The sequence below is a fragment of the Primulina eburnea genome, chromosome 3 (assembly GCF_022965805.1).
Source record: "Primulina eburnea isolate SZY01 chromosome 3, ASM2296580v1, whole genome shotgun sequence".
NCBI lineage: Eukaryota > Viridiplantae > Streptophyta > Magnoliopsida > Lamiales > Gesneriaceae > Primulina > Primulina eburnea.
In genome coordinates, this window is record NC_133103.1 from 29,427,939 (window position 1) to 29,454,646 (window position 26,708).

Below are 26,708 nucleotides of genomic sequence, written 5' to 3' on the forward strand. Positions count from 1 at the left end.
TCTCTTGTCCTCTGTAGTCCACTCATCTCGAGACTTTTCAATTCGGTGAGGTGCCCCTTCAGTAATAGCAACAGCTGTGTTTGCTTTTAAAATTTTCATGGGTCCATCAGTTATGACGTACCACATGTCATCGTCTTGTGCAGCTAGATGAGCCTGCATTCTTATTTTCCAATCATCAAAATCTTCCCTGGAGAACATTGGAATCTTATTGAATGAAGACATAGTGATTAGATTGAAGATAGATAATCTTTGACAGGATATGCCTTGCTCTGATACCACTTGTTAGGATCGGTTATTGACTAATTAGTGTTTAGAAGGGGGGGTTGAATAAACACTTCTAGGAAATTTAAGTATTTTTCAAAAATGATAGTTCAGTTTTGTTACAAACTGAACTAAGTATCCCGTCGGTCAATATCAATCAGTTAAACTGAATAAGCAGTTGCGGAAAATAAACTGTTTGATAGATAGAATATCTAACTGGGAATAAAAAGCTGAAGTAAAGATAACATGGTATGTTTATGGATGTTCGGAGAATTGAATAACTCCTACGTCACCCCTTCTATCTCAAGGATATGATATTTACTAAAAGACTTTGATCGAGTACAACGCTTGTACAGACCCACTTCAGTTAGGACTTATCTATTGCCTAAACTGAAACTCTTAGTATAATACAATGATCTCTGTAAGTAACTGAACTTAGCACGTTAATCGAATTTTCAATATTTCAGAGTGCTAGTTTTCTCAATGTGTAGACTTGATCGCTACGAATAGATCTGATACGAGTGAGCAGAGATTTTTTGACAGAGTAATGGCAAGTTTTAGATTGGTTAATCACGTATTTGTCAACTGCTCTTTTGTCATATTTATAGACTTCTCTTCCAACGGTAATTTTGAATTCTCGTATCCGTTGATTTCCACTTTATCATTTCTTGGACAATGTTCTTGATTGCCGCTTCATCATTTATTGTAAGACGGAGTATAAATCTTGATAGCCGAATTTCGTTGTTCTATGCAGTGCGGCTTTCCACATTCAGTTGCTGTCTGATATGTCTTTTTGTCTGTTTGAATGATCTTTCCCGAGGTATCTTCAGTCGAGGAGCTTTAATGTATTCGGCTGAATGTTTTACTGATCAGTTCTCAACTGATCAGTTTGTGTCAACTGATTTTAGTTGAATGTTCAGCTGCCGAATATGCTTTCATGTATTAGTTGGTTTAGTCGATTGATTTATGTTTTGTCAAACTCCAGAATTTAGTTTCCAACAAATTGTTTGATCAGTTGCAGGGTACATCTGTGTATTCCAAGATTGATCTTCGTTCCACATACCATCAGCTTAGAGTCCGAGAGGAAGATGTTCCTAAGACAACATTTCTGACACGATATGGGCATTATGAATTCTTAGTTGTGCCTTTCGGTTTGACTAATGCACCCCCAATGTTTATGGATTTAATGAACCGTGTATTCCGAGAATTAATCGATAGATTTTTTATTGTCTTTATTGATGATATCTTGATTTATGCTAAGTCAAAAACAGAGCACAAAGAACATTTGACACTAGTCCTTCAGACACTCAGAAAAGCCCGGTTGTATGCCAAATTTTCTAAGTGTGAGTTCTGGTTGGACAGAGTTTTATTTTTAGGCCATGTTATATATGTACAAGGAGTATCTGTTGATCCTAATAAAGTTGAAGTGTTATCAAGTGGCCTAAACCTACCAATGTGTCTGAGATTCGAAACTTTTTGGGATTAGCTGGGTACTATAGGCGTTTCATTGAAGGATTTTCTAGAATAGCTAGGCCTATGACCCAGTTGACACAGAATGAACGACGTTTTGTATGGACTGCAGAATGTGAGTCTAGTTTTCGGACTTTGAAAGAAAATTTGACCCGGTGCTAGCTTTGCCTTCAAGCTCAGGTGGATTTGTTATCTGCACAGATGCTTATCTAAATAGACTGGGTTGTGTTTTGATGCAAAATGGGCGAGTGATTGCATATGCATCTCGTCAGTTGAAACCACATGAGACTCGATATCCAGTTCATGATTTGGAGTTAGCTGCCATTGTGTTTGCATTGAAGATATGACGTAATATCTGTGCGGAGAACAGTTTGTGATTTATTATGATCACAAGAGTCTGAAGTATTTTTCACACAGTCTGACTTGAATATGAGACACCGTTGATGGTTTGAATTGCTCAAGGACTTTGATTTGAGATTCAGTACAAACCAGGGCGAAGGAATCAAGTTGCGGATGCTTTGAGCAGAAAGGTTCAGCCTAAAATGTTGGCATCTTTGACTATTTCAAAGGTTCATGAGCATTTGGGAACTTCAGGATGGACTTATCAGTCTAAGGGCGACTACTTTATAGTTCCATCTATTCAAGTTGAACCACAAATTGTTTCTAAAATTAAACCAGCACAGAGAACTGATCCACATGTTCATAGATTGAAAGAATTGAATCAGACAGGTCAATCAGACAAGTTCAGTGTTGCTTCAGATGGATGTCTATGCTATAATGGTAGATTTGTGGTTCCTAATTTATTAGAATTAAAAGAAGCTATACTTCGTGAACCTCATTGTAGTCGAAACAGTGTTTATCCTGGAATCAGAAAGATGTAACATATCTTGAAATCTCATTACTGGTGGGAAGGTATGAAGAAAGAGATTTCTGACTTAGTGGCTAGATGTTTGACATGCCAACAAGTTAAAGCTGAGAGAATGAGACCTGGTGGTATGTTACATAGTCTTGAAGTGCCACAGTGGAATTGGGAGCACATTGCTATAGATTTTTGACACACCTAGCTCGTTCTAATCATGGTTGTGATGCGATTTGGGTGATTGTGGATAGATTGTCTAAATCAGCCCATTTTATTCCTTATGATCGTACTTGTACTTATAAGAAAATGGCAAAAATGTACATCGATCATGTAGTGAGATTGCATGGTGTGCCTGTAAATATAGTATCGGATCATGATCCCAGGTTTGCTTCGAAGTTTTGGGGTAGTTTGCAATAAGCATTGGGTTCAAAGTTGGAAATGAGCACTGCATATCACCCACAGACAGATGGTCAGTCAGAGAGGACCATTCGGACAATCAAGGATATGTTGCGAGCAGTCGTATGGATTTTAGTGGTGGTTGGCAAGAATCATTTTCTCTTGTTGAATTCTCTTACAATAACAGCTTCCAAGCAACCATCGGAATGGCACCATTTAAAGCCTTGTACGGTAGAAAGTATAGATCTCCGATATGCTGGGAAGATGTAGGAGAACGACAGATGTCAATGCCAGAATTTATACAAGAAATGAAAGAAAAGGTTGAAATGATCAGGAAAAGAATGAAAGCAGCACAGGATATTCAAGCCAGATATGCTAATAAAAGGCGTAGGCCTTTAGAATTTCAAGTTGGCGATCAGGTTTTCTTGAAAGTATCTACGTTTCGTGGTACTATGAGATTTGGGCGCAAAGGGAAGCTAGCTCCGCGTTATATTGGTCCATATGCGATTGTTAAGAAGATTGGCGCGTTGGCTTATCGTTTAGACTTGTCGCAGAGTTTGTTTCAATAATATAATTTTATGATGTGTTTCATGTATCTATGTTACAAAAGTACGAGCCGGATCCTTCTCATGTCTTGAGGACTGATGAGATGGAGTTGGATAGTTCCCTTAGCTATGTTGAGCATCCAGTGCAAATTATTGATCGTAAAAAGAAGCAACTCAGGAATAAGACGATTCCACTGGTTATTGTGCAATGGAGTAGACATGGGAGAGAAGAAGTTACATGGGAATTAGAGGCTAAGATGCGTCAGGAATGGCCTCATTTGTTTGAAAATATAATAAATTATTTCATGTATTTTGTTTTCCCTGTGTACTATCGGTGGTAAATGTCTGTAAAACACTTTTGTATAAATGTTGTATATGCTAGATTTCGAGAACGAAATCTTTTATTAGTAGGAGAGAAATGTGAGAGCCCAAACACAAAAACCCCAAAGCCCAGCCATTTAGTAATAAGTTAAATAATAAAAAAAAAAAGATAATTGTGAATGTTCCTTCTCATTCTTCCCGTCTGCAATTACGAAGTTTTCTTCCCATTCAATTTCGAAGCTTTGACCTTCGATTCTAGCCGCTCTGGTCGCCGAAAAATTAAATTAAATACATTTTCGGATAGCTCTCGTCGCAAGCTACACATTGATACCCATTTTGCACAGAAATCTCATGATAATTTTCGAGCCCGTCGGAAACCGCTACTCGTTTTCGCCGGAATTTGTGAGGAAACTCCCGGTTTAAGTTTCCTAGAGCTTTACTTCGAAGCCTTGAGGTATTTAGGGTTTCAAAATTTTGGGTATTTTGAATAATTTGAGTTCCAACAATTAATATTTATTATATTATTGATTGTAGGTACAAGAATTGAGCCGATTAGAGGTATCTACCAGATTTTCGGAATTTATTTGGATTAATTTCGAAAATTCAGATTTTTATAATTGGATTTTCGAATTTTAGTGTTCAATAATTAGGTGTTTAGCTGCTATAGAATTTTCGTATATTAATTTTAGAAATATTAAAGCCTAAATTATGAATTTTTGGAATTTTAAGCTAAATTGTCAAATATTGGAAAATAAAATGGAACTTGACATGAAAGGTTTAATTTGTCACAGGATTGGATTCTACGAGAAATCCTTAAGATATTTCGGCAGTAAATTAATTATCAGTTGAGGCACGCATGAACTGTTTTATTATGACGTCTATAGTGATGTGGAATGAAGTTAAGTATTATGTATGAGTTGTGGCGTGCTTTATGTGCTTTTGTGAATAACGTGATTGCATTCAAGCATTTATTTGAGTTGATCTTATTAGTGCATAGCATTTCGAGCCTTGACTCCTTTGATTGCTATTGATATTGATATTGATCTATCGAGTTGTTGTATCATCGATGAAAGGGTGGGTAGGATTAGCACTCCTGATGACTTGCATGAGGGCTGAGCGGGTAGCTCCCGTACCCTCGATGCTACGTGCATGGATGAGCGGCGGCATGATATTACGTTGCTGCATTCCTGGCACGGGTGGCCACTATTTTTGTTGCTGATGCGTTTCATTTGGACTCCGCTTGGTATCCATGATTTGGTTGTTACCGATACGCATTGCTTGCATTTCATTGCATTTTACTTGATTTTATTTCACGTCAGTTATATATTATGGAGTCATACATTTACCGGGGAGATGTCCCGTGTAGCTCTACTGTTATTTTTACGATGTTTTGAATTGATAGTTGTGTGAACGAGCCTTTTCGGCTCTACATGTGTTTAGTCCTGGCCAGTGCGGCTATAGGTTGTGAATTGATGTTATGACTTTATTTCGAGTATATAAATATTATTTGTGATGTTTTGATTTTTTTTGGGATGTCCTATTTAGAATAGGTCATGCCGAAATTTCTATAGGGTCAAAAATGGAAAATTTTAACCGCTTTCACTTTTTGCATTAATAAATCCTGGTTTTTTGGTCATTAAATATTAATCAGGAGCACGGGCCGCCACAAATATTTAAAAATCCAAAGGAAAATAATTCAAAACATAAAATCGTAAATCGTTTAACGAACCTAAACTTAACATTTTTCAAAAATAAACTTAATTCTAAGATAATCTCAAAAGCATCATAAGTCATAAAAATCTTTTAAGTAACACAAATCATAAACTTATTTTATTTGCCGAAAGCTAGCGACAGTCCTCGGATTGTGTGCACTTCAGTCCATCTAGTTCAACCATCAAATCCTCCTCTAACATTAACATAATGCTCACCTGCATCGATCACACCTAGTGAGTCTATTGTCTTAGCAAACCTTAACTATAATAACAAGTAATACATATAATTAACATGCAACAGTGAAAATACTTTTACTTAAAATAACATTTCATGAACGTAGACTTTAACATTATCATTTATACATATCATATCATTATTTTCTTTCATCATATACGTATATGTTTCCCTTTTTATTGAATTCGGAACCTTAATTGTGACTTTCGTATTAGCTGAAGGTCGATGGATCATCTATATATTACCACAGTACTGGACGGCGGGGACATTAGCGACACTCTCACCCGTCAACTCAGCCTTGGTCTTACATATCATCGTATAATAATAATCATTGTATCATCATATTAGTCACAATCAAATCACCTCCTTCAACTTTTCATATTTACATCACTTATAAAAATTCATGCACATATAAATAATTTTTATTTTAAACCAAGCATTCAACATGTCTTTTAGCATTAACGTTTCATCATAAAATTTCATAAACATTTAAAATAAACATTTTAACTTATTTTACATCATTCAGGACACTGCCAGGACGTCTACTATTTTTCAGATGTAAAATGACCGTTTTACCCCTAGAAGCATAACTTTACATATTTATTCTTAGACCTCTAAACGACGTCCAAATCATTCCAAACATAACCTATTACCTAAAAACAGTCCCTAAAATATTCCTTAGGCTTAAAATTTAGCTTTTCGATAATTTCCTCGATTCGTATTTAAACTTAGACGTACCTCCTGGTTTTGACTCGTACTGAGTCGAAACTTTACCAAACTTGAACCAAAGATTAATAACACCTAAATAAACCATTTTCAACCCAATTCAAGCCCAACAAGACCTTTGATCATGCCTAGGAAGCTGCTGTATTTTTCTGCACAAGAGTCCTAGTTCTAGTGTGATTCGAACCTAGGATAGCTTCGACCCTAGCCCCTTAGCCACACGACCAGATCCTTGGTTAGCTTTTGGACAGACTCTAACCCCCCATGCACGACCAACCCTTCACCCGTGCGCTAACAAGACATGCGTGATTTCCTTCATGTCAGAGACCCCTTGCCTTTAGACCAACCCTTGTGTGACTTATCTAGGACCATGGCTCAACCCTCTTAAGACCTTTGGACTTAACCTAACAGCAGCCAACAACTGCATGCACGTAGGAAGCCCTATCCGAAACCCTAGCCCTTATAAATCTATTTTCGCTCAAGCCTTTGCCCCTGTTCGTGCAGCCCTTATACGACCTTGTCTATGCCCTTAAACCCTCTAAAATGCATCCCTTACCATAGACCCTATGATTACAGCCCCCTTATGCATCATTTGGAAGATTTTTTGGTTTTCAAAACATATGCTCCAATCATAGTTTGGAACAAAAACGAAAATAATTACAAACCCATCATGCTTTTCATGCAAAAATGCATCAAATATAATTATGGTGTGATAGATGAGAAAAAGAAGAATTAAGGCATGCCTTTGCGTTAAAAACACTTGAATCGTCGATAATCATTGCAGGGAAGTCGGCGGTCGATCAGAGCGATGTTTCAATTGTTTCTTTTGTGAAAAAGTGGCGTGAATCGATAGTGCTATGTGTGGTGAAGGATCAGTGATGGTTGGATCAAAGAAAAAGAGCCCAAAAGTTTGAATTCCAAGGCTAGAAACTGTCGGTGCTTACTGTGTGTATTTGGTGTGTGTTTTCGGTGTCCTTCACGTGAATGGAATTTGTGTGCGTGAGTTTGCAACCTTTTGGTTGAATAAAATACACTAATAAATAACTTAATCATAGTTTAGGTTTAATAAAACACTAAATAAATGACTAAGTATCTTTTTGTAAATAAATTAAACTTTATCCCAAATTTTGAAAATAGATAATTACATACATAAAACTCCTAATTCAACTTAATTTCTAAATGCTAAATAAATTAAGTATGACATAAAATTCCTTATAAAAATATTTTTCATCACATTTAAGGATTAAATTCCTAAATTTTCAAAATTAACATTTTAAAACGCTTAAAATCTTATAAATCGTCTAATAAATTAAATTAAGCTTAAAAATGCTAAAGTTCATAAATTATTTAAAATAAATAATTTTTGACTTAAAATAAAATATAAATTTCAATTTTTTTCACCTTAATCGTCTCCGTTCTCCGTTCCTTAGTCTGACATCGAATATCGGGACATAAAATCTTTAATTTCATGAAATCATGCAAAATTATGCAACTAAAGTAATTTAATTAAAATACATAAGAAATTTGATAACTTGCATGCATGTGGTTCACTTGGGCCCTTAAAATTTTCGGGACGTTACAATCTATTCCCCCCCTTTAAATTGAATTTTGTCCTCGAAATTCGCTTATCCTCGATAATCAAAAGTTTAGACTCTTAATTCTATTATCCAGTAATCCATGCTTCCGCTGCGCCACTCTGATAGAATAATTTTTAGGATGTCCTTATGTCTCCTCAATCCTAATTAAATTTGCATTCTAGATCTTCGTTTGCAAATCGGAACTTAAAACGACCTATGATGACTTAGTTCTAGTTTACTATAACCCCGAATTGCGAATTTTCTTACAATTCTCAGTATTAGAAATAGAGGTCCAAACTTATCGTATCTTACTTTCTTTATATTAAACCGAAGAAGTTCATCAACATATTATATTTCAACATTAAAATCCTAAAAGCATCATTTCTTAAATTTATTGAACTCGATGTATGATAAGCTTTAAATCCAAAGATTAACATTTATGTAATTCAACTTAAGAGATCTTAGCACCAAAATTTTGCTAATCGATTTCAATCCTGGTAAAATCCTTAACAGTTAAACCTTATTTCAGCTCCATCATAATATTATTCTAAGATCCTTGAATCGAATCTTTATCTTACGACAACAAAATAACGTAGCTTATTATCTACAAGTACATTCCAAATATAAAATTGTTGCAAATCTTAAATTTCGCCCAAATTTTTCATATAAACACCCATCTCATAAACTTGTAATTCAAACTTACACAATACATATAGTCTTTAGATGATATAATTTCAACACATACATCCACTTAATCCCAAGTTTCTTAATGAAATTCAAAAATTTCCGATTTTGACTTACTCCTACCTTATTGACTCTAGCTTATCTCATGGTATCATATAAGCTTAAATTTGACTTCTAATATTTTTCTTAGACGTAAACCCGAGATTTTCGATTTAATAGCTTAATGACTAACCCATGAAGTGTTTTTTTTACCCAAATAAATTCAAAACTTAATATTTTCTTCCCAAATTTTAAGCATAAATTTTGATCTCTAAACTAATCGATCAATTTTATCTTAAATTATCATCACTCTAAATTCTTAATTTGCCACAACATTATTCCATTAACGCTTAGATTTTCAAACCCAATATTGATTCATTCTACAATACTTTTGATTATCATTTCGTATAACATTATAACTAAGATATCTCAAGGTTTTGAATATCCCTTCAAGCATAAATCATCGAAAACTCCTATCATTTAAACCATTCAATTCTCAATTATTGTTGAACTAGTCCCCAAATTCATTAACAATTGCAAATTTAGTTCCTAATTTCCTCGAAAATTCACCATTTCACCCTACTTAATTTTCGAAAGTTGTTTTTCCATTCATTAAGAATTTCGAATTCTTACCATTTAGTCCCAATAGTTTCGAAGATTTTTATCTCAGCCTCATGAATTTCACATTCTATCAATTTGGACCCTAAATTTTCAGAAATCATTGTTTCAACCCCTAGCTTTCAAAAAATTGCGAGGACTGTCCCTATTTACCTAAGGTTTGCGAAACAACCCCTAGAATCTTATAATTTGCAACTCAGTCGCTGAATTTTCAAAAATTCCAGATTTTACCCCAGAAATTTCGGTTATCTCAATTCAGTCCCTGGACTTTTAAATATTTTAATTAGTCCTTGAAACCTCGGCCAAGTACAACTAGGCCCTCCAAGTTTCTGAATTTTGCAATTTGGTCCCTAGGTTTTTTAGAAGTGCCATACATGCCCTTAAATTATTAACAATTAACTCATAAGTTCTTAGCATTATTAATTCCCTTCTATAGATTTCTCATAACATAAATTTCGATAACTTTAGACTAATTAAACCCAAAATTAATTTTATTAACCAATCTTACATTTATATCAAAACCTAAAATCCCAAATTATCTATCAAAACCTAAAATCCCAAATTATATATTTTTATACTTCTAAAGATCATCGCAGTCTTTGAATCATTATTCCTTATATTTAATTCACAAAAATTAACCCAACTAATAACCACGAATCATCAGTATTTTCTTAGAAAATCTACATGTCTCAAAAGCATTCATAATCTTCATGATTAACTCATGACCCAAAAAGTAGAATATCAGTACTAAAACCCAAAAATCAATATAGCCAAATCATTTTCAACCTTTCCTAACGCCCATTAACCCCAATTCTTAAACATGTACTATTCCACCACCAAAGCCAGCATGCATGAAAAATCATATAATTTCTTATTTCATATGATAGCATACATAAAAATTCTAAAACATCTAATATTTAAGCATTAAAAAAAATGAGACCATGCATGTTTAATCATAAATAATTTATCATGAAAGCTTAAACATAAATGCTATTGTACTTCAAAAAAAATGTTTAAACATATAGCTTAAACGTATAAACATGTAAACATGCATGTGATAACATTAAAAACATTTAAACTTACAGACTTGAGGCACGACGACTGAGCTTTCCGGAACTGGCGGTGGCTCAACCCTTTTCAGGAATATTTCTATGATACCAACTGAAACGTCCACTACTCGTTGATAGAATCGATTAACTGGTGAAAGAGTTTTTAAAAGTGGGGTTGAATAAAGACTCACGATTTTCAAATCTTTAAGAATGTTGAGTCAGTTTAGTGACAAACTGAAACTCGAAATCTTTTCAGTCGATATCAATCAGTTAACAATAAAGTGCAGAAATAAACTGACTGATAGGTAGAATAAAAATTGAAATAAAAACACACGAGATTTTATGGATGTTCGGAGATTTCAATCACTCCTACGTCACCCCTTCTACCACAAGGATAGGATATCAACTAAAAGACTTTGATCGATACAAACACTTGTACAGACCCATTTCAGTTTGGACTTAACAATGCCAAAACTGAAACTCTTAGTTTACAATATGTTTCCCAGTACTCAACTGGAATTAGCACAACTGATATCTTTTAAGATCGAATTTACAACAAAATAATTTGTGCTAGTAAGCTCGAATAGTAGTCTAGAATGTTACGATTATATCTGATAAGTGTGAGCTTCTAATTTTTTGAATATGAGCGAGAATTTTAGCAGAGTAACAACAAGATTGATAGATTAGTGAATCATTGTTTTTCAACTGCTCTTCTCTACTATTTATAGGCTTCTCTTCAACTGTAATAATCAATGTAATTTGAATCTTTATATCCATTGTTTGCCACGTCAATATTTTTCTGACATTCATACAATGCATCTTTTCTGAAATGCGACGCTCCCACTATTAGTTGCAATTTGCTTTGTACTGTTGTCGGTTTAATGTCCTTTTTGTTAACTGATAACCTGTACAGCTGAAGGATCGGCTGATAAGCTCAAAACTGAATGTAGCAACTAATCAGTTTCCAACTGATCAGTCAGTTGTCTACGTAAGTTCAGTTCAGCTGGTTCAGTTGCATTTATTAATCCGCGCATTAATCTTCAGTTATAGGCAACTGTCAGTTTGAGTATTTGTTCAGTTACTTTCAAACTTCTTGATCAGTTAATCCAATCAATTTAAGCACTTAGTTTGTCAAACAACCGAAATTTAATTTCCAACAATTTCCACTTTTTTTTGTGATTGACAAAACTTGGTATATATATGAGCTAATCAACTGCAACTGAACTAAAATAATCTTCGAACTCTTTGCAGATAAAATAATTCTTCCAATGTACAGATTCGTACAAAGAATAAAAGAGTGAAATAATCTTCAAGAATATTCAAAAATCTGCCATAATCTTCAACCTCTAGCTGAAATCAGTTGATTAATTACTTTTGTTGATCTTCATCTTTTCCTTTTTCCTTTGTCTTCTCCTTTTTGAACTTTTTCTTCTCCTTTTCCTCTTTTTTTGTCAAACGCATCAACCTTTCTGGTTAATATACGAACATCCGAGGCGATGTCTGACACAAAATTCATCACAATATCTTGTAGAAAATCTATCCTTTTAGGGACAGTCTTTCCAGAAAATCAAAGCGTCTTCCGACTAAGGCTTGAGTTTGGAAGTGAGCTTCGATCGACACTATGTCCTTTTTAATTTCTTCCGTCTGGAGAAATAGTGAAGTCACATTCTCTTGGATTTGTTCTATTATTCCCGTAGTAAACTCTTTGGAAGAGTTGAGCTTCAAGGTATGTGCAAGCTGGTTTGACTTGATGTTTGAAATGGCATTCATAATACTGACGAGGTTGTTCTGAACAGATTGGATTTCTTCGAACAAGGATTCAGTATCCATTGATATACCAGGAGGTTTCTGGTATCTGCTCCCTTTTTTCTTGATTAAAGATTATCAAAGATCTGTCAGTTGTACCAGTTTCAAGCATCACCATTTTTGAAACATCTTCATGTAAGACTTCCTATTGAAGTTGTGGAGGAGGAGAAGGATTCGGATCAACAAAGGTACTTGACGGCTCTTCAGTTTGTTGATCAGCTGAAACAGTAGATGGTTGTTCAGTTTGTTGCGCAACTGATTCACAAATTGGTTCTTCAGTTGGTTGAACGGCTGAAGCTTCGACTAGCTCTTCAGCTGGCACTTCTTCAGTTTCAACTGGGTGAATTTGAGGCTCATTAGTTTCTTCAAAAATAACATGTTCCACTGGTTCTTCAGTCTGAATGACTGGTTCTTCATTTGCAAAAAAATTCTTCAACTGCTCTAGTTGTATCTTGCTGAATATCAGTGGCTACTGATTTGATAACCTCATCAAGATTTGCCAATGATAGCTCAGCATCAGAATAACGTTTACGTTCAGCAATTGAGGATGGAGATGTAGAAGATGATGGTTGTGCATCAGTTGTAGAAGGAGCAGTTGCTTGCTGAGAAGATTCAGCAACTAAGTCCTTGGTTGGATCTTGAACTGATTATTCAGCTTTCTCTTCTGATGAAGAATCTTGGGAACATGCCGGAATAATCAGTTCTTGGTCCAGTTCCCAATGTTTAATCTTCTTCATAGCCCGATAAGATCCATTTCCAGTTGGTTAAAGACATCTCTGCCATTGTAGGCAGTTGTAATGGTATGATCATAATTCAAGCGTAACTGAGCAACCATTTTTTATAACTGCTTGGCTCGTATTTGATCAAAGAAATACTTCTCATGCTGCAAAGCCTGTACAACCAAAGCAGGTTTGACCACCTTCAAAACAGCTTTTTCTAGGTCAAAAGATTTCTTCAAAACTGATTTTTCTGAAGTTGCTTGGCAAAAACTTCAGTTTTGAATCTGACCCATTCCTTGTAAACTTTGAGTTTGTCCTTGGAAAATTCATTGAACTCTTTCCAGATACGATCAATGTGAGTTTGTACTGTGTTGGTTGGTCGGGGCTCTTCTTGCAACTTCCCCTTGCCTTTAGGATTAGTCAGGACATGAGGGAGACTCAGTCCTGATGTGGTTGCATCAATTCTTTTTGCAATCACTACCCCTTCGGGTATGGAAAAAGGTAGAGTGGTGAAGCCAGAAATAGTGATTAATGGAGCCTTGACACCAGTCGATTTCTTCTTATCACCAGATTCGATGATCTTCTTCTTCTTCGACTAGTCATCAGAAAGAGGTAAATGAACCTCAATTGATGGTTCAATCGGTACAGCTCTCAGAGGTGTAGCATGCTTTCAGTTGAGATGGTTCAAACTGCAGCAGCAGGTATGGTGTTCAGAGTCCTGGGTCTCTTGGTGATTTTGGGTGAAGGAGTCTCCTTAGAATCACACTCGTTGACAATCAGTTTTCGCTTGATTGTCTTCTTCTGAGCTGTCTTCTTGGTTTTCTGAGTAGATTTGGGGGCCTCTTACGTCCTGATTTCCTTCTTCACCTTCAAGAATTCTTAGGAGACAACTTCAGTTTGGGCTTTGACGGTTGGACATTCTTGGAATTAAAGATTTTGAGCTTGGATGATCTTTCAGAATCATCATCCACCAACCCCTTGAATTTCAGAAAATAGCTGAGCTTCACTGCATATCCCTTTGATTGCTTGGACGACTGAAACATGTCCTTCAAAATGTTGAATATGATATTCTTCCAGTTCAGTCTCCTGTCAGCCATGATAGGAGTAATATCTTGAAATTTCTCCAGCGTGAGAGCAGCAATGGATCCTGCCTTCGCTAATAGCCCCTTGGCTACAATATCAGCCAGCAACTAAACTTCTGGCTTTATTTCCTTCTTTGGATCGGAAACTTTTATTTTCAATCCATCAGCAGAAAGAGCAGTTTGCATCTACTCAACATCAGTAGTTTTGATTTTAGAAATGTTAGCTAGCCCATCTGTAGGCAGATGAAATAGATTGCTAAAGGGGTCCTCATTAATGATCAGCAGCTGACCATTAACAGTAGTTGCGATATTGCCAGTAGTAGTGACTAGCCATTTGCGTAAAGATCTTGAATCTCTTAGGGTAGATTTCATGGGAAGATAATCCCAAAAATGATTTGAGTCCAGCTGCTTCCAGTTTGTTAAAGATATTCTTCATAGTTTCATCAGGAACAGACATAACTGAGTCAAAATTGATTGCCATAGCATTCAGAAAGTGAGCTGGAACTTGATTTTCCATTTGATGAAATGATTTTCTGCAAGAAAGAATGCTTTGAGTTTGTATTTGCTCTGTAAATCGAAATAAGCGTGAAGAAAAACTGAATAGAAGCGGGGTATATTACATATGTATGTGACGGTTCAAATTTTGGACACGTGTCAGTCCAAGATAATTTGAATAAAAGTGTGTGTACGTGTGATGAAAACGTTTGTAGAACATAAATGGATCACATGGGTCCATGTTTCAAAATGCTATTCATTGAAAGACAACAATTAAATGTGTAATCAATCAGTCACAGTACTTAATATAGAATATTATTCGATTAATTAGTAAACTTATTAGAGAAGATCAGTTAGGTCAGCAACTTAATGACCAGTTGGAAACTGAGTCAGTTCAGTTCAAGACCAACTGACTGTTGTCTTCTCAGTTAACTTTATAAATCCATTATTCCCCCTCAATAAATGCATAAAAAAATTAAAAGAAACTTAGTCTAGATCAGTTGAGTCCATTTTGGTAATTGATGACTCTTCATCTTCCTCCTTTCTCTTTAATAGCTGTCTATAAATAAGACCATTGTTATTTGATAATAACATCTAAACACTGATGGATTGTTCAAGCAGTTCCAACGTCCCTAATCCTTCATGGAAACATCATCGTTTTGAAAGACCGAAGAAGGCTCTTGAGGAGTACGTCTCTTCAAAAGTTATGTCTGTTTGGACCACAGCTCATGAACTCCAATTAATTCACAATGGTGAATTTCCTGCTACTACAAAGCAGAGATCAAATGTAAGGAAGTATAAGAGACTTGCTGAAGTCGATCATATTTCCGAGCTTGTTAAAGATGATGTGTTGATTCATCTGATGCTCATGAAAGAGTGGTATTTGCTTGAAAGTATTTCTTGTTCAGAAGCCTTCAGGAGTATCAACAGTCATGATTTGACTAACTGGTTGATTGTTTGGCAAGATGATGCTGGAGAACAAATAGATCGTGTAACTTGATTTCGATTTTATCAGCAATAAAATTTTGTTATGATTCATTGTTGTTTTTTTTCTTATCTGCAAAACTAACTGGAATCAGTTGACAAACAGAGAGCTAACTGAATAAGGTAACTGATAAGTGATTAACTGGGATCAGTTGACAAACAGTTAACTAACTGAATACAGCAACTGATAAATGACTAACTCAATGAACAACTGATATATCAACAAAAAAACTGATATAATTAAGACAAGTCAATTAAACCAAGAATATTGTGAAAGTGAGAAAACTTAGTCTCTGGTAAATGTTAGGTGAAGGTGTCAGCAGCTTGTTGTTCATTTGGCACATATTCCAGTCTGATTGCTTTCTTTAGAGCATGATCTCTGATGAAATGATGACTGACATCCATGTGCTTGGTCCTTGAGTGAAGAACTGGATTGTATGTGATCACAATTTGCTTGTATTATCACAAAATATTGGAGATTCTTTTGCATCGACTCCTAATCTTTCAGTTGTTGCTGAATCCAGAGTAGTTGGGCACAGCAGCTTCCAGCAGCAAAATATTCTGCTTCAGTTGTGGAAGTAGATATGAATGTTTGCTTCTTGCTGAACCATAAGATCAGTCTGTCTCCTAGAAACTGACAAGATCCACTGTTGCTTTTACGATCTAGCTTACATCCTCAATAATTTGCATCTGAATACCATAATCCTACATTTTGTGTGCCTTTAAGATATTTTAAAATACTTTTGGCAGCTGAAAAATGCGATTACTTAGGATTTGCCTGAAATCTAGCGCACATACAAACATAAAACACAATATCAGGAAGACTAGCAGTTAGGTACAATAATCAACCTATTAAACCTCTGTAGAGTGTCGTCTCAGCTGATATTCTCCCTTGATCATTGTCTAGCTTGACTGATGAACTCATGGGAGAACTTTCAGCTGAATTTGTTTCCATGCTAAATTTCTTGTAGAGTGTCGTCTCAGCTGAAATTCTCCCTTGCATACAAACTTCGTATATTTGGTATGACTGATAAAAATACCATGTTCCAAGTTGCTTCATTTGTAGACCGAGGAAAAATATCAGTTTACCCATCATACTCATCTCAAATTTGTCCTGCATTAACTTGGCAAACTTCTCACATAATTTGGGGTTAGTTGACCCAAATATAATATCATCAACATAAATTTGCACGAGTAAGATGTGATCATTCTTAGAGAATTTGAACAAAGTATTATCAACTGATCCAACAGTAAAATCATAATCAGTTATAAATTTTGGAATGTGTTTCATACCAAGCTCTTAGAGCTTGTTTAAGACCATATAAAGCTTTGTTCAGATGATAGACATGATCGAGAAAAGAATGATTGATAAAACCTGGTGGTTGTTCAACATAAACTTTTTCCTGTAACTGATCCTTCAGAAAGGCACTCTTCACATCAATCTGGTAGACGTTAAAGTTCTTGAATGATGCATAGGCAAGGAACATTCTGATTTGATAGGTTCGGTTGTCGTAAGAAGAGTGTTTAGCTAGAAAGGGGGGGGGGGGGGGGTTGAATAAACACTTGCAATTAAAATTGTTATTTAATAATAATTGAGTTCAGTTTGGTGACAAACTGAATCTCGGAATCTTGTTGGTCAATAACAATCAGTTAAACTAGAGTAGTTGCGGAAAGTAACTGACTGAAAGATAGAATACGAAACTGAAAGAAATATGCAAGAGTTGTTTCTGGATGTTCGGAGAATTCAATTACTCCTACGTCACCCCTTCTATCACAAGGATAGGATATTCACTAAAAGACTTTGATCGAGTATAACACTTGTACAGACCCACTTCAGTTTGGACTTACTACTGCCAAAACTGAAACTCTTAGTTCTACACAATATTCTCAGTGCGTAACTGATCTTAGCACTATTGAATCTAACAACTTTTAGAGAGTTCTAGTAAGCTCAAATTATAGCCTTGATTGCTACGAATAATTCAAATAAGAATGAGCTAAGATTTTTACAGAGTAACAGCAAGTTTAAGATTGAGTGATCGTCTCTCTCTCTTCTTCTTCTTCAGCTGTTCTTCAGTCATATTTATAGACTTCTCTTTCAACGGTAACTTTGAGATGCATTCGAATTCTTGTATCCGTTGATTGCCACTTCATCATTTCTTGGGCAATGTTCTCTTCATTGATTGTAATACGGCGTCTTAATTGCAATAGCCGAAATACGTTGTTCTATGCTGTAATGATTGTGGTGCGGCTTTCCATATTCAGTTGAATGTTCTTTCCCGAGAAACATTCAGTTGAGATATGTTTTAACTGAAACTTATGCGGCTGAGTGTATTAACTGATCGGTTTCCAGCTGATAAGTTTTCTTCATTAGTTCATCTGAGTCATACTAACTTCCCTTTTTTGTCAAACTGAGCCATGTGGATAGATAATTATCGAACTTCAGTAGATAAGATGCCGACATCAGCTGAAATACTGGAGATGGCAGTAAGAACTGAGGTTTGCAGTGAGTCTATTTTGTTTGCAACAGATGTTTCTAGTCTTTCAAGTCGTTGGTTGATCACATCTTGAGTAGCGAAAAGAGTAGCAGTTGTAGCTTTGTTCTGCTTGTGTTCTATGGCAAATGAGAGTTCAGTTACAACTTCTTGAATATTCTTCAGTTTTGCAAAAACAAAATCTTCGGATCCATTCAGCTTTACAGAATGATGGTTGACTGAATGGATTTGATGGCATCCATTATTTGATTCATATTTGTCTTGATGTTGTTGATTTCATCGAACAATGCTTCTGAATTTGAGATTTCAGGAGACATGACTCCTATATCTTCCTGATGTGGCACTTGTTCTGGTGGAGTGAAAATTATCATAGTGCGATCAACTGTCTCTTCTTGACCTTAAGAGGAAGAAGGTTGATTCTGAGCATCAGAAACACTTTGTTCTAGAGTAACAGGGTTATCTGTGGTAACTGCTATTGGAGAATCATGGGCTTGTTCTTCTGTTTGATCAACGGCTGAAACTTGGGGTGGTTCTTCAGTTTGAAGGTTTTCAACATTAGGCAACTGCTCTTCCACGGATTCAGTGAGTGTTTCCTCTTGGTTCTGAGTGAGCACTTCAGTTAGCTCTTCAGTTTCAGATGTTACTTGCTGAACTGTTTCTGGAGCAAAAAAAATTTGAGCCTGTTCTGCATTATCAGAGAATTGAACATGTTCTTCAGCAACTGGAGATTGTTCTTCAGCAACTGGAGATTGAACATGTTCTTCAGCGATAAAAGTTTGAACTGGGTCTTCAGATGTAATCAGAACTTCTTCTTCTGTTTGTTCAGTCAGAGGATCAACTGATTCAAAATTATGTGCTTCAGTTTGAGCTTCCTGAGAAACTGATTGAATGATTTCATCGATATTGGCGAAAGTCAGTTCGGCCTCAGAATACAGATGTTGATCCCCGGCTGTTGTTTGTGGAACCTCCTGGACTGATTTTTCAGCAATGAGTTCTTCAGAAGATTCATTCTGCTGAGACGACGAAGATTTGTATTCCTCTGTTCCTGAAGATTTTTTTGGAAGAACAAGTTCTTGATCTTGTTCCCAAAACCTTATTTCCCTCTGTAGGCCACTAAGATCTTCATCCAGTTGAGTGAACACAGCTCTATCTTGATATGCAGTTGGCCCTGTGGGGTTGTAGTTTTCTTTCAACTTTCTAACCATCTTAGTCAGTTGATTAGCCCGTATTTGATCAAAAAAAATATTTTCTCCTTTCCAGTGCTTGAATAATGGTAGCAACTTTAACTACCTTCAAAACTATCTTTTCCATTTTAATAAACGTCTTCAGTTGGGATTTGTGCTTCAGTTTCTTGGCAAAAATTTCGGTCCTGAAGCTTTTCCAACGGTCAAAAGATGTGAGTTTTGATGTGGCAAATGTATTTACTTCTTCCCAAATTAGATCGATATGAGTTTGAATGGTGTGAGATGCCCTTGGCTCATCCTCAAGCTTGCCTTTCCCTTCTCCGTGGTTAGAATATGAGGAATTTGTAAGCCAGATTTTGTAGACTCCACTGGTTCCTTCAATGTGACGCCTTTCGGTCTAGCCTGAGGTAAAATAGTGGGTTGATTTACACGAGTGAAGAGAGCTTTTTCCCTAGTTGGTATATTTTCAGTTGGAACTGAATCATCAGGAGGGATAACCTGCAATGGGATAGCTTGAATAGGCTTTTCAGCAGCTGACTGAGACAGTCTCTCAGTAATGGTTGGTTCCACTGCTGGTGTTTGTTTCTTTGTGTCCTTGGTTTCTTGATAAGTTTGGGAGAGGGAGTTTTCTCAGAATCTGATTCACTGAGAATCAGTTTTCGCTTTGTAGCCTTTAGTTGGGCCAGCGTCTTGGCTTTCTTGACTCATTTAGGAGCAGCAAGGCAGCTTGCTGCATCCCAATCTCCTTCTTGACTTTTACGAATTGTTTAGGCGAGAGATCCATCTTGGTCTTTGGTGGCAAGATATTCTTGGCAATGAATATTTTAAATTTTGAGGATTTTTCGGCATTGTTAGCTACCAGTCCTTTGAGTTTCAGAATATAACTGATTGGAATAGCAAACCCCATAGACTGTTTTGTTGATTTAATCATATTCTTTAGAATGCTGAAAATAATGTACCTCCAGTTGACATTCTTCTCACCCATGATGATTGTCATCACCTGGAATTTTTCAAGTGTGAGAGCTGCATATGAGCCAGCTTTAGCTAAAATTCCCTTTGCTACAATATCAGCCAATAACTGAATTTATGGTTTCAGTTCTTTCTTTGGGTCGGAAACTTTGATTTTCCGCCCATCAGCAGATAATGAGGATTGCATTTCCTCAATATCGGAAGTTTTAACTTCAGAGAAACTGACATATCCATCAGTCAGCAAGGAAAATATTTCTCCAAAGTTTTCTTCAGATAAGATCAGCAACTGATCATTGATAGTGACAGAGATATTTCCTTCACCAGTAACATACCCTTTCAGATAGAATTCATTCACTTCCTTTGAGTATATTTCTTGTGAAGATTGTCCCAAAAACATTCTAAGCCCAGCAGATTCAATCTTCAGAAATACATTTTTGATATCAGCTTCTTGAATTGATAAAACTGAGTCAAAATCGATTGCCATAGCATTCATCATGTGAGCAGGGATCTGATTAGCCATTTCGGAAGGTAAGATGATCTGAAATTCGTAGAAAATAAGCTTCGGAAATTAGTATGCTCTTAGAACTGATTGTATGCGTGAAGGAGAAGAACTAAATTGAAGCGGGTGACTGTTCAAATGCTGGACACGTGTCAGTCCATGAAAATTTTAAATAAAAATAAGTGTACGTGTGCTGTAATCGTGTGTATAAAGGTTAGCGGTTTTAAAATAAGCCACGTTGTCAATCTGCTGTCACGTCAATTGATTTAGAATATAATAAATTTTAATTAGTTAGCGTATGTGAGAAGATTTGTAAACAATCCGACTGAACGAACAGTTGGGAAACTGATTCATTTCAGTTGAGAAGTTACAAACAATTGTCTTCTCAGTTAACCTTTTAAAATTAATATTCCCCCTAAATTGGTGCATAAAACATTTAAAATGACGATGTAAAAATAAATTTAAAGCTTTAAAAATTTATTATATGATAAATGATCGAGTCCCTTCAGCTTCCATAACTTCTTGGCTATAAATAGAAGTGGCTCAGTCAGTTTCAGACATATCATCCAAAATATTCAAGATAAGAAAAAATGTCTGATACGAGTGACTCAAGTCTTTCTCTTTTTTCTCGGGAGGCCAGGAAGGCCGAGATAGAAGATGAAGTCTTCTACGAAAGTCTACATTACTGGGAGCGATTGCAGGAGCTTGGGCTCTTGTACAACTCTGGGAGGCCACCACTCCTGAATTAGTGGCAGAACTGAAGCAAGTGCGAAAGCACTTGAATATTTCTGTGTGGGTGGACGTCTTCAAGGACGGTCACATGTATCAGCTGATGCTCCGCAAGGAATTGAAGATCCTAAGGCGCATAGCTCATTCTCACAGCTTTCTCATGACTGCACCTTCTTCTCTATCTGTTTGGTTGAAATTTTGGATAATTGTTGTGGAGGAGAAGTATGATGAAGTAACCCAGACAAACATTTATAAGTAATGAAATATTTATCTGATTTTATGTGACACCCTGACCCGTTACAATTAAAAATACAGCGGAATTTAAAATTTTCTTGCAAAGGGAAGGAGTTTCAAAATACATTTCCAAATATCATCAAAAGTATTAACATGATCAACTAAATGATACATCAAAATACAAAACATCATTTTAATGATCATGTACAAAACATTTCTTGCAAAACAAACTACTTCCTTCCAATCTTCGTATGCATATGACTCCCATCCACAGTCAACGTCCTGGTCCATCACTCTTATCTGCATCACATGAAAATAACTGAAATGAGTATAAAACTCAGCAAGTGGAACTCTTACATAGCAATGAACATATCATTCTCTGTAAAACATGGCTTTAAAACATAAATACCATCAACTCTGAAATAAATATCATAGCAATAGCATAGCAATAAGAGAGTATTTCTCTTTACTCTGGTTGGATTGATATCAATAGTAACTCTGTCTGTGGTGCTCGTATCCCAATCGATATAAACCGATAACTCTGAGGGATGTAAGCCTATGGTCGTTGATCAACTAATTGCATGCAATCTCTGACTATGTATCTATCAATCCAATAAAACATTTAAACTCTTTCTCTTTGGCATTTAAACAACACTTTAGAAACTATACTCTTTGTATTCCCTTTGAACAATTGAGACATCAAATGCCTCCAATATATATAACAATTGAATCAATACATACTATAGATCAAATGGAAGGGAATATCACAATAAAACCTTTGAAACACAATACATATACTATCATGTGAGCACAAGGGATGAAATTCCACTTACAAACCACAATAACACCTTGAATCTAACTCTTGGTACACCACCTACAACAATAATCCATAAATAACACCAACATCAACTCAATATCCAAGAACTCAAGCCAATAAATCCATAAATCCATAAACACAACCAACCTACAATATCTCTTTTCCAAAATCATGAAATAACACAACCAAAAACTTACCTTAGCTTCCTAGAGCAACCAAGAACCTCGATCTCAACTCGAAAATCGAACTAGATCCAAGAATCAAAGATGGGAAGTGAAAGAAATGGAGGTAAACCCTTGCTTGAAGAGAGAAAAATCGAGTTTGAAGGGGAAAGAAGAAGGGAAATGAAGTCAACTCATCCAAAAAGGTACTTAAAATCTCGCCCATACCTCAATAATGCATGACCGCGGGTGCGCTCCAACAAGCACCGCGGGTGCGCTGAGCTCACGGCACTCCACCAAAAATCCAAACTCGATGACCGCGGGTGCGGTCCTGCAATTACCGCGGGTGCGGTCTACACCGCGGGTGCGGTACTAACATCACCGCGGGTGCGGTGAATCCACGGTAAAACCCACAAAATCCAACAATTACGACCGCGGGTGCGGTCCTTACACTGAGTGCGGGTGCGGTATGGCTTCGGCCAAGAAACACACCAAAGCAACTACAATCGATCCGAAACGCTGAAACGAATAACCAACAACAACTACACCTCAAGACAATAATAACCAACAATACTATGGCCCATAATCACAACTCTAATCATCACATCTAAACTTAAACTTAATCAATAAATCTATAACATACGAAAACTTAAACCGTACCGTACACCGGGCTCAGCTATTACATTTTAACTCTAATTTTCTTTTTCCTGCAAATAATGAGTTGATTACTAGCTGATCAGATAAACTGATATTAATTGACTTCTGACTGAAATCAGTTAACAATTAATAATTATTAAAAGATACACTAATATTAGTTGAGGGTAAAAATATAATAATTGTTAAACTAGTATCAGCTGATAATAAATAACTGGTGAAGAAAAAGCCTGGGTAATTGCGATGATGTTTCGGTTGGCTTTAGTCTTTTCAACTTCTTCACCATTTAATGTCACCTGTCCATTGGTTGAATGAGTGGAAGAATTTTGTTGGATTTGAACTGAGTGATATAATTTGGCATCGTTTTTATTCAAATGTAAAATTTTATTGACTCAGTGCTATCTTACTTTATTTTTATGCAATCAAACTAATGTTAACAGAAGGTTTATAACAAACTGACATATGATAACTGACATCAGTTGACAGAAATTAGTCAATTGTGAGAAATGATTTTATAAGCAAGACAGTATTAATAATAAGTTTATGATAGATCAATTAACCCAAGAATATTTCGGAAGTAAGAAAACTTAGCCTCGGCTAATGGTTTTGTGAAGATGTCAGCTGCTTGCTGTTCAGTTGAAATATATTCCAGTCTAATATCCTTCTTTAAAGCATGATCCCTAATGAAGTGATGCCTGACATCTATATGCTTGGTACTTGAGTGAAGAACTGGATTGTAAGTGATGGCAATTGTGCTGGTATTATCACAAAATATGGGCGATTCAGTTGACGTTACTCCATAATCCTTCAGTTGTTGCTGAATCCAGATCAGTTGTGCACAACAGCTACCAGCAGCAAAATATTCTGCTTCTGTTGTTGAGGTAGCTATGGATGTCTGCTTCTTGCTGAACCAAGAGATCAGTCTGTCTCCTAAGAACTGACAAGATCCACTTGTACTTTTGCGATCAAGCTTACATCCTACATAATCTGCATCTGAATATCCAACTAAATTGAAGGTGGAGTCTTTGGAATACCATAGCCCAACATTTTGCGTGTCCTTAATATATCTCAGAATTCTTTTAGCAGCTGAGAAATGTGATTGCTTAGGATTTGCTTGAAATCTGGCACACATACAGACAGCAAAAAAAATATCAGGACGACTGGCTGTTAGGTACAACAATGAACCTATTAACTCTCTATATAATGTCGCCTCCACTGATATTCCCCCTTCTTTAGTGTCTAGTTTAACTGATGAGCTCATGGGAGTAGTTGCAGCTGAACATGATTCCATACCAAATTTCTTTAGCAACTCCTTTGTATATTTTGTTTGACTAGTGAATATACCAGTTTCCAGTTGCTTCACTTGCAGTCCAAGAAAGAATGTCAGTTCACCCATCATGCTCATTGCAAACTTGTCCTGCATTAACTTAGCAAACTTTTCGCACAATTTGGGGTTAGTTGACCCAAATATCATATCATCAACATAAATTTGAACTAATATAATGTGATTATTTTTAGTAAATTTGAACAAGGTCTTATCAACTGATCCGACTGAAAAGTTATGATCAGTTAGGAATTTTGAAAGAGTTTTGTACCAAGCCCTGGGAGCTTGTTTAAGACCATATAATGTTTTGTTCAAATAGTATACATGATCAGGAAGTTTGTGGTTTACAAAACCTGGAGGTTGTTCAACATTTACTTCTTCTCGTAACTGATTGTTTAGGAATGTACTCTTCACATCCATCTGGTAAACTTTGAAGTTTTTGTGAGATGCATAAGCAAGAAATATTCTGATTGCTTCCAATCTTGCAACTTGAGCATACGTCTCATCGTAGTCAATTCCTTCTTCTTGCCTATATCCTTGTGCTACTAGTATTGCTTTGTTGCGTATAACTGAACCGTCCTCATTCAGTTTATTCATGTACACCCATTTTGTACCTATAATGGTTTTTGAAGTTGGTCTTGGAACTAAGTTCCAGACGTTATTGTGAGTGAACTGAATCAGCTCTTCTTGCATAGCATTTACCCAGTTAGGATCAGCAAGAGCTTCATCAGTTTTCTTTGGTTCCAGTTGTGAGACAAAGGCTGAATGAATAAATAAATTTAACATTTGATTGCGAGTTCTTACTGGATCAGATGGATTTCCTATTACCAATTCTGGTGGATGTGATTTTCTCCATCTGTACTCAGCATTTGTTGCATCAGCAACTTCTTCAGTTGGTAACTGAATGCAGTTTTCAGCTTCAGTTGATGCCTTGTCAGCTGGTATTTGAATGTTATCATTTTACTTTAATAACTGATTGTCAGCATTGACTTCCTGCTCATTTGATTGATCCAATGTCTCTGGTTCTGGTGTTTGAAAGATGTTTTGATTATTATGACTTTCATCTTTGTCATCATCTTCCAAAGTGATATCTGTAAATCGATCAGCTAGCTCAACTTGATCAGTCGGCTTATCAGTTAGTGCAGTTTCATCAAAATTAACATGCGCAGATTCTTCGACATTTAAAGTTTTCTTATTAAAGACTCTATAAGCTATACTAACTGATGAATATCCAAGGAATATTCCTTCTGCAGATTTGGCATCAAATGCTTTTAAATAATTTTTACCATTATCATGAATAAAACATCTGCAGCCGAATATTTTGAAATAAGTGATTATATTTTTTCTTCCATGCAAGATCTCATATGGTGTTTTCATATGATTCTTATTAATCATTGATCTTTTCTGAGTATAACACACAGTGTTTACTGCCTCTGCCCAAAATCTTTGAGAAATACAAGAATCAGCAAGTATTGTTCTAGCAGCTTCTTTAAGGGTCCGATTTCTTCTCTCAGCTACACCGTTTTGCTGAGGAGTTCTTGCTGCTGAGAGCTCATGCTTGATTCCAGCATTTTCTAGAAAGCTTGAAAGTGTTTGATTGATGAATTCAGTTTCTCGATCAGATCTGATTCGATCAATCCCAACTGATTTTTCATTTAAAAGTCTTTTGAAGAGTTTAATCAGTTGTGCAGCCGTATGGTCTTTGGATTTCAGAAAGATAACCCAAGTAAATTTTGAAAAATCATCTACGACCACCAAGGTGTATTTCATTCCCCCTAAGCTCATGACTGGTACTGGACCGAAGAGATCCATGTGCAATAGTTCTAAGCATCGGGATGAAGATTTACAGCCCTTGTTTTTGAAAGAGGATCGTACTTGTTTTCCATACTGACATGCTGAGCAAAGTTTTTCTTTTGAAAAATCTATTTTAAGCAAACCAGTTACAAGTTCATGTTTACTCAGATAGGCAATGGATTTAAAATTTAAATGATTTAACCTTTTATGCCACAACCAGTTTTGAGATGATTTTGAAGCAATAAAGCAAACTGGCTGATCATTCCAACTGACTTT